At 39.7% G+C, this 10,334-nt stretch overlaps 1 protein-coding gene across 3 annotated transcripts in view; it reads left to right on the top strand.

Annotated features, from left to right (window-relative positions):
- Positions 1–10,334, top strand: part of RSF1 (remodeling and spacing factor 1) — a 122,057-nt gene that overhangs the window by 1,070 nt on the left and 110,653 nt on the right. The window lies entirely within an intron of this gene.

Genomic DNA, 10,334 nt, shown 5'->3' with positions numbered 1-10,334 from the left:
ACATGTTTGGGATGCCGGACTCCCCTGTTCCCCAGTCCCTGACGTGTGAGGTGATGGCGGGGGAGGGGAGCAGGGCAGGGCAGCAGAAAAGCCGGGGGGGGGGGGGGGGGAGAGACGCACGGATACCGAAAGGAAAGGCGCTTGTTGCTCTTGGTCTCTGTCTGTTATTGGTGCGGTGGTGGTTACTTGTGTTCTCTTGCCACATAGAGACAGATGAGGAGCCTCAAGACGCATGCTCCCCCGGCCCCATAGAAACTTCCTGCTGCTGGAGAATCCCAGCTCAGGGCTGCTGCTGGTCCAGCAGCCCCTCGCCCCTGCCATAGAGCCCCTTCCATGTGTATATATTGCAGATCGGATCCGCAGCATCGGTCTGTTCTCATGAGAATTCTTGGTTCATGCCGTGCAAACATTGTATTTATATGCTTATGTCACCCACAAACAAAACAAAACACCAGCCAAGGTTCATTTAGTTACTACCTCCTTAAGATGGGCAGTGTCACTTTTTTTCATGCAGACAAGACACTTCTAAATGCAGTGACCATTGCCTGGGTCTTGCAGCCTACACTACTACTTTCTCAAATAAAAGAATTGTTCCTATCTCCCCAAGACTTCAGTGTGTTTTTTTGGTATGTAAAGGAATATTTTTTTTTTTTAAAAAGAGGCACTATGCGCAAGCTGACTGAAGTATAAAAAGTAAACTAATAGCATTTGTGCTGAAAATTAAAAATCAAATTTAAAGTTTTTTCAAATTTAATTTAAGATCTTGTAAGTTCTGTATTTTTTTAAAAACTGACTTTTAACTTTACAATAGCCTTTAATTGCATGACTAAAACACTTTTTTTTAATAGACAGTGATAATCACCAAGAGTTTTCTTTATAGTTTATTAATTGAAAGCTTCTAGCTGTGTCCTATAGGAGAGTTTATATATTGGATTGTGTCTATAAGATGATGTTACATTATTTCAACCCACTCCTGGTCCCATCGATCTGAAGGAAGAATGGGAAGCAAACCAATAAATGTTTTTAATGAAGTGATGAAGTGAGCTGTAGCTCATGAAAGCTTATGCTCTAATAAATTTGTTAGTCTCTAAGGTGCCACAAGTACTCCTTTTCTTTTTGCGAATACAGACTAACATGGCTGCTACTCTGAAACCTGTTTTTAATGTGTGACCCAACATTGAAAGAAATTTGAACACTTAAAAACACTATCTTAACTTTTTTTATTTTTGGACATTTATTCAGACAAGATTAAAAGGTGCTTGTGCTCATGTTTATGGTGGCTGTGTCTTTCAAGGAAGGAAATGTGTGGAGATGGAAAACAAAAGCTTAGATGACCATCTTTTAGGGTTTTTGGGAAAGCTTGTGTTGTGGTTATATGACAAAAGGAAAAAACAAATCCTTGAACTACATTTGTGAGGACTATTGTCCTCTGCACGTGTTGTACTATTTTATCTTCTCAAAAAATGCATCTGTATATTTTCTGTAACACTGTGAAGACTAAATTTAATGTCCATTTTATAAAATTATTTTCGAGCCTTTAAAAAAAAAAAAGTTTACAATGACATAAGCTTAAAACAAATTTTGTTGCCCGTTACTAAACGGACTGTTAAAACTGGAAAATGTTAATCCTTTCCCCCTAATACTAGCTGTTTGTTTACTGTATGCAATTCAGCTTGGGTAGCAAAATTAAGCTGGTTAATTTAAATGTGTAATCAGTTTCACTTTCTGTTTTTATGCACTAGCACACTTGTGCAGTGTTGAAGTTTAAAATAGTACATAGTGAATATTTAAATCCAAACAAACAGTTCTAATGAAAAATATTTTAAATATGGGTTGTGTTTAAGAAGTTTTTACAAAATCCATTTTTGGCCCTAACCTACCTGATGGCCTTTAAGACACTATTTCTACACTAAGCGCTCAGGGGGGATTCCCCACTCACATTATATATACTTGTACTAGCTTCAGGACAGCTAGTGGGCTAAAAATAGTAGAGTAGCCATGGTAGCATAGGCAGCGGCGAGTGGCAGCTCGGGCTAGTGGTGGTTAGTATGTATCCACAGTGTTCTGGTTTGAGGAGACTTAGTGCGATTATGTCTAACACAAGCTGGGAATCGTACCCTTACCTCCTAGTGTAAACATTGCTGCTGTCTTAATTCAGGCGGTTTTAACACTTACTACTAAATCCTTCCCCCACCAAAAAAGAGAGAAGAAAGCAAAAAAATTCATAGGGGAAAAAACAGTGGCAAAATGTCTTATGTCTGCAGATTTTTTGGGGGAGGGGGAAGAGAGGAGTTGTATGGTGTATTAACAGTGATGCTGTAGTTTGATAGTGAGCTCTCTATCACAAATCTCTCCAAAAATTCCTTCCAAGCTGAAATTTTTCATAGGCTTATGGCCTAAGACACAGAGCCTTTTGGAGCATATGTGTAAAACTTGTTTAAGCAATTTATTTTTCATTATATTACATACAAACCTTTATTCAAAGATTCAGGTAGAACAATTATATATAAACTCAAGAATGAACTGTTCTACATTCTGTAGTTCTATAAAAGCAATCAAGAAAATCCTGCCTGCTAATGAGTGAGAATGGACAAGCTATAGGTACTTGTGTTCTAAGGAAGCAAGATATAATTTCTACTTTCTGTTCCCATTATCAAAAAAGGATAATTTAGGGGAGAGATTTGATAGTTGCCTAATTGACTATCAAATAATATTGATTCTGATATGTTACTGTTGAAGTTTAAAAAGTTACTGTTGCTCAGTCAGCATTTGTGCAGTACTATATTGCCTCTGTATTTTACTATATCAAGAAATATATTGATCGCCTCTATACCTAAGTATTAATAGCTTTCTTTTTGTAGTCTGATCTGGTTAGATATTATGCTAATTTACATAGCACCAACAGTATGCTAAGTGCTTTGAAGGCAAGAACTAAGACAAGGCCTTCCCCAAAGAGCTGATTCCTTCCTGTATTACAGTATACAGATGAAGGATGGGAGATAATGACAAACAATGTGATTGAATGATGATGTTTTGAACATGCCAATTCAGTTTCATGATTGTCTCAATTGTATTTTATATTTAGGTAGGATGATGAGGTGAAATGGTGGCCATGGAAATAGCCTGATTCTCAGAGAAAATATGTTAAATCCTTTTAACTTGTGCTGTTAGTGGTTCATTTAGAAGTTGACATTATTTGAACAAAATAATGAGACCCCTGTTGTTTTAGTGAATTACTGCTAAGACCAGGGCTATCCCTATGGGGGTGTGGGCCCGGGACATTAGAAACTCGGTGTCTATCTGCCGGGGGGTGCTCCCCACTGGCTCCACCCAGGCCCTGCCTCCACTGCATCCCTTCCCCACCGAGTTCTGTGCCCTCCCCCTCAGCACCTCCTGATGCTGCAAAACAGCTGATCTGCAGCTGGTGGTAGGCACTGGGAGGGAGGTAGAGGTGCTGATTGTTGGGGCCCACCAGTAGGCAGGAGGCGTTAGGGGGAGGTTCTAGTGGGGGGGCTCCGCCTTGCCCATCTGCTGCTTGCCTCCTCGTTTGCCGCCTCCACCCTCCCGCCTCACCTCTTGGCCCACGGGCGATTGCCCCGATTCGCCGTACCCTAGCGACGGCTCTGGCTAAGACAAATAATTTTGTCTTTGTTAAAAGGCTTTTCCCTCTTGTAATGCTATATCTAAGGCAGCTAGCATTGTGATCATAACTATAACCTTGAAAGTTTGGTTTCAAAAGAGGAGAGTGGAATATATAAAAGGGGAGACTGCAACGGGTCCTACTGAAAGGCAAACTGTCAGGTTGGAAGGAGGTTACCAGTGGAGTTCCTCAGGGATCGGTTTTGGGACCAATCTTATTTAATCTTTTTATTACTGACCTTGGCACAAAAAGTGGGAGTGTGCTAATAAAGTTTGCAGATGATACAAAGCTGGGAGGTATTGCCAATTCGGAGAAGGATCGGGATATTATACAGGAGGATCTGGATTACCTTGTAAACTGGAGTAATAGTAATAGGATGAAATTTAATAGTGAGAAGTGTAAGGTTATGCATTTAGGGATTAATAACAAGAATTTAGCTATAAGTTGGGGACGCATCAATTAGAAGTAACGGAAGAGGAGAAGGACCTTGGAGTATTGGTTGATCATAGGATGACTATGAGCTGCCAATGTGATATGGCTGTGAAAAAAGCTAATGCGGTTTTGGGATGCATCAGGAGAGGCATTTCCAGTAGGGATAAGGAGGTTTTAGTACCGTTATACAAGGCACTGGTGAGACCTCACCTAGAATACTGTGTGCAGTTCTGGTCTCCCATGTTTAAAAAGGATGAATTCAAACTGGAGCAGGTACAGAGAAGGGCTACTAGGATGATCCGAGGAATGGAAAACTTGTCTTATGAAAGGAGACTTAAAGAGCTTGGCTTGTTTAGCCTAACTAAAAGAAGGTTGAGGGGAGATATGATTGCTCTCTATAAATATATCAGAGGGATAAATACAGGAGAGGGAGAGGAATTATTTCAGCTCAGCACCAATGTGGACACAAGAACAAATGGGTATAAACTGGCCACCAGGAAGTTTAGACTTGAAATCAGGCGAAGGTTTTTAACCATAAGAGGAGTGAGGTTTTGGAATAGCCTTCCAAGGGAAGCAGTGGGGGCAAAAGATCTATCTGGCTTTAAGATTCTACTCGATAAGTTTATGGAGGAGATGGTATGATGGGATAATGGGATTTTGGTAGGTAATTGATCTTTAAATATTCAGGGTAAATAGGCCAAATCCCCTGAGATGGGATATTAGATGGATGGGATCTGAGTTACTATAGAAAATTCTTTCCTGGGTATCTGGCTGGTGAATCTTGCCCATATGCTCAGGGTTTCGCTGATTGCCATATTTGGGGTCGGGAAGGAATTTTCCTCCAGGGCAGATTGGAGAGGCCCTGGAGGTTTTTCGCCTTCCTCTGTAGCATGGGGCATGGTTGACTTGAGGGAGGCTTCTCTGCTCCTTGAAGTCTTTGAACCATGATTTAAGGACTTCAATAGCTCAGACATGGGTGAGGTTTTTCATAGGAGTGGGTGGGTGAGATTCTGTGGCCTGCGCTGTGCAGGAGGTCGGACTAGATGATCAGAATGGTCCCTTCTGACCTTAGTATCTATGAATCTATATAGTAGAATTACCATAATCTTGATAGCTGCTTTTAGTAGTTGCTTGTGTAGATGTTGCTGAGTGTGTAAACTGGTGTTTGTTTGCACTGAGATTCGATTAAAAAGAAACCCTATATTGGTTAATAAATAAATTCTTTATAAAGGCAGGGAAATTTCATTAAATTTGATATAAACTGTAGTTAGTGGATGGGGATGGGATGGACTCAAAACTAAGGTGCCAGCAGCGGATCATCCTACAATGTACCTCAAGAACCTAGCCTTTTTAAGCAAACTGTTTTTGGTTCTAGTGACATAATTGTGCAAATTGAAATGATTTGTCACATTGGAACTCTACTTGCAGTATTGACCGCATCATTCAGTGTCTTACTAAGAGTTCCCCTTGCAAAAGGGAGATGGTGGTATGTTTTTAATGTAAAAATACATGTGACTGGAAGGGAGTAAGAACACAGCACTATGATATCTAGTACAGTATTCAGTCAGAGAAATATCAATACTCTCTATTGTGTTTGCAAATACTTGAGTCAGTATAAATGTTAATTAAGCACTGAATCACCTGTGAATGAAAATATTAGTAGTATTAGCTTGCAAAACAGAGATCAAATTTTACACATGACTGTGCAAAAGACATGCTGGTTTGCCAGGTTCCTTGGTGTATGAATGAGTGTAAATGGCATGTTTTGAATTATGTTAGTGATTATCAGCTTTATAAACCTTCCTTAGCCATACTATACTTGATTTGTATTTGATTGAAACTGTATCAGTAGAGGAATGAATACTCTGGATGTTCTTCCAGCAGTGGACTGGTAAGAAGTTACTGATGTAAGAGGTTGGTAATCTTCATGAAGGATATTTGGAAGACACATATGATAGGTACATGTTTGTAGTGTATTGCCCTTAAAATTGGGTCTTACTAGTGCTATAAGAAAACTGTATAGAGACCTTGACTTCAGTTGAAATTTTGTGCTGCTGCTTGTGATTACATTCTTCTCTAGTCCTTGTTTCCTTCCTTGCTCTTCACATATTCAGGTGTGTAGGATGGCCTCTAAGAAGTTCTTCCATTTCATTAAGTGCTGTAGAAGAGAGAGGTCTTTGAGGTGGATGCTACCATGGTGGGTCTTAAGTCTACTCCTTGTATATTTGCATTCTTGCCCCTTTCTGCACTCTTGTTCATCTAATTTCCTTAGTTTCTTCTGTTTGTATTAACTAGCTGGTCCAACCTTGAAGTCCCTCTTCTCACATGGGTGATTATCGGCATGCATCTGTTATATTAAGTGCTTTGCTTTTGATAATTGTTATAAATAAAGTATCAGTTCAGAGTCCAGAAGTGATGTAACATAAAAATGTAACAGATTTGCTATTGTGTATTGGCTTCAGGTGCAACATAGTTACACGCTTTTGCTTCCATAGACCTTTCTTTCTACCTCTGCAGTTTTTTCATTAAAGAGGGAATTTAAGGTAGAGATACATCTTGAAATACCTAAACATGTGACAGATAATCTCCGGTAACACATGAAGGGCCTATGCTTTAGTTTTCCTTTGTCTCCATTAGAGCATATCTTATACTATATACGGATCCATAAAGCTGTCCTGACTTTAAAAAAATACTTATTTCAAGGAGTTGCCACGCTTCAAAGCAACAAGTAAGCTGCTTCACAGATTTCTGTACTCTAACCCCCTCTGGCTTCCCTTTAGCACTGATTCTTCTTGGGAGTGTCTACAGTAGGTGCAAAGGGATAAAACTTTGAGGGGTTTTTTTCCTCTGTATCCTAGAGTCAATTTTTGTGTTGGTGTGAAGCTTGCCATTCTTACAATTGTCACATATCTGGGTTAGAAGACTGTGGAAAGGATTCTAGTTTAACCATCTCCTGGATAAAACTAAAAGCAAGAGGTGATTTGACTGCTGTCTTGTAAGTACCTACATGGGGAGAACATTTCAGAAACTAAAAGACTTATTAATGTAGCTGGACATCCAAAACAAGATCCCTTGGCTGGAAGCTGAAGTTAGGCACCTTTATTTCCAATTTAGACTTGTCTGCTTTTAACAGTGAGGGTAATTAACCTTTGAAACAGCTTACCAAGGGATGGATTCACAATCACTTGAAGACTTTAAATCAAGATTGAATATCTTTCTACAAGATATACCCAAACACTCTCTTGAGTTATTGTACCTGTTGCAGAAATCACAAGCTACAGAATATCACCCAATCTTGTATGGGAGGTCAGATTAGGTTGCTATAATGGTCCCTTCTACTATATTCATTAATTAATCAATCAATCAATATTAGCAGCAATTGTATGCAATGCTAGAAGCGGTACCAGACAAGAGTGTCATATGTTGTGGCCAATAACCTGACTATCCATTATTGTATTTAAGGCACAGTGTTTATAGTATCAATATAGAAATCCCAATTCCTGATGAGCCATGTCCTTTCAAGACAATGAACAAGATCCGACATCTCATTGATAATACTCTAATGTTGGACAGGAGAATTACTGTTAACATCTGTTTTTTAGAAGCTTGTGGGATGTTCTACTGATAGACCCTCTTGGGATGGGTTAAGAACTGAGCAGATGATTAAGGCAGATGATGTAAGCTTCATTGTATTGGGAAACTGCACCAATCCTCAGATAAAACACCTCTGTAACATTGGCTCAATCCACTGAGGATTTTGAACATGTGATCTCCAGATCAGTACACATTGCTGATCACATCCTGGACTGGGTCTGTGATCTAGAAGTTGTGTGACATAAAAACGTTAGACCACTACCACTTCCAGGCAGTGACAGTATCAAAAAGCAGATTAAAAGCTAGAGAACTGGTAGGTAAGGTCCCATGCGAAGAAAATCTTAAGGGATAAAAGAGTTGGCAGTTTCTCAGTGAGGCTATATTAAAGGTGCAACTTCAAACTATCCCAGCGCAAAGGGAAGATAGGAAGTAGGGCTGTTGATTAATTACAGCTAACTCAAGCGATTAAAACTACGATTAATTTTGTTTAGTTAATTGCACAGTTAAACTATAGAATACCAATTGAAATATATTAAATATTTTGGATGTTTTTCTACATTTTCAAATATATTGATTTCAATTACAATACAGAATACAAAGTGTACAGTGCTCACTTTATATTTTTATTACAAATATTTGCACTGTAAAATTATAAAAGAAATAGTATTTTTCAGTTCACCTGATACAAGTGCCGTAATGCAATCTCTTTATCGTGAAAGTACAACTTATAAAATGTAGATTTTTTTTGTTACATAACTGCACTCAAAAACAAAACAATGTAAAATTTTAGAGCCTACAAGTCCACTCAGTCCTCCTCCTTGTGCAGCCAATTGCTAAGAGAAACAAGTTTGTTTACATTTATGGGAGATAATGCTGCCTGCTTTTTATTTACAATGTAACCAGTAAGTGAGAACAGGCATTCACATGGCAGTTTTGTAGCTGGCATTGCAAGGTATTTACGTGCCAGATATGCGAAACATTCGTATGCCCCTTCATGCTTCGGCCGTTGTTCCAGAGCATATGCTTCCATGCTGATGATGCTTGTTAAATAGTGTTTTAATTAAATTTGTTACTCAACTTCTTGGGGGAGAATTGTATGTCTCCTGCTCTGTGTTTTTTACCTGCATTCTGCCATACATTTCATGTTATAGCAGTCTCGGATGGTGACGCAGCAGGTTGTTTGTTTTAAGAACACTTTCAATGCAGATTTGACAAAATGCAAAGAAGGTACCAATATGAGATTTCTAAAGATAGCTACAGCATTCGACCCAAGATTTAAGAATCTGAAGTGCCTTCCGAAATCTGATCAGGACAGGGTGGGGAGCATGCTTTCAGAAGTCTTAAAGGAGCAAGGCTCCGATGCGGAAACTACAGAACCCTAACCACCAAAAAAGAAAATCAACTCATGGTGAGTTCACATACCTGGAGTCCATTCTGATTTTAGTAGCCATGTCCTGTGTGGACCTTTCAGAGATCCTGGATGTCCTTGGCCTCTGAGAAGAGGAGCAGGTCTAATCCAGTCTGAACACAAAATGTGAAGATGCATAAGCGGCTATCAGACCAAATGAAGGAGAGGGGGCATTCCAGGACTCGGTGCAGTTCCACAATGAAGGAGTGGAGTTCTGGCAGTGTTATAAAAGTACCAGGTAGAGTAATGACATCTCTGGCAAAGGTCACAAAACTCTCACCTACTATGAAGAGCTGGACTGGATTCTTGCAAGGGAGTCCATCACTGAACCCCAGCATGCAAAGACACCCAAACAGGACCTCAAGTGGGAAGATTGCCACAGCCAGCCAAGATCTCGTCAACTTGCAAAACTCTGAGGCAGAGAGAATGAAGGAGACCCTGAAAATGCAGACAAAGAACCAGCCTGACAGTACTTGGGAGGGACCTTTTCCAGTAAGGGTTGTGTGCTATATATAATACACATGTATGGGGGATTTAAACAACTTCATTCTCGATATCATCAGGTTACCACCATGGTGGGTGGATGTGAGCTGGTATCCCCTTTCCACTTGCTTGGCTTTTATCCTCCCAACCACCTGACATGCTCAAAATGGCATCTTTAAGCTCCAAAGTGATGTTTCTCTGAAATATCAAATCCCATAACCATCAGCCAAATGTGCCCACCCCCTCTTTCTGTGCTGCTTATTGCTCCTTCCCTCTGTTCAAGATGGCAGCACCACAGGGATTAAAAAAAATCATATACAACGTATGGCAGGCATATTTATTTTAGCTACAGATACAGAAAGCGAAAAAGCAGTAGGAAAAGTACTTTGGCTCACAGTTTGACCAATTCCCTGTGCTGTAGTCTGAGGTAAATCTCCCACATTTGTCTACAGAGACATTTCAAAATGCATAGAGATTGTAATGCGTTTGGCTGCTTTTAATCACACACTCACTATTGTTAATCCCTAGGGTTCAAAAGAATTACTGCAAAAGTATTTATTTTGCAGGGCACTTTGTGCTAGTCTGCAGATATTTTAAGAGAGAACTTAAGGAAAAGATAGGGCTGTAGTTTGGCATTTCCACTGCAAAAAATGCATCTTTCTTGTGGTTGCCTGTATAAGAGGTGGTTCCCTTCTATTCCTGTACCAAATATGGGGGCACCATTCTGGCAAATAACAGTGTGGCATATCTTCCCACTTTGTCCATTGCGTTTTGAAC

The sequence above is a fragment of the Dermochelys coriacea genome, chromosome 1, assembly GCF_009764565.3.
Source record: "Dermochelys coriacea isolate rDerCor1 chromosome 1, rDerCor1.pri.v4, whole genome shotgun sequence".
Lineage (NCBI taxonomy): Eukaryota > Metazoa > Chordata > Testudines > Dermochelyidae > Dermochelys > Dermochelys coriacea.
This window is presented reverse-complemented; position numbering and strand designations above follow the sequence as displayed.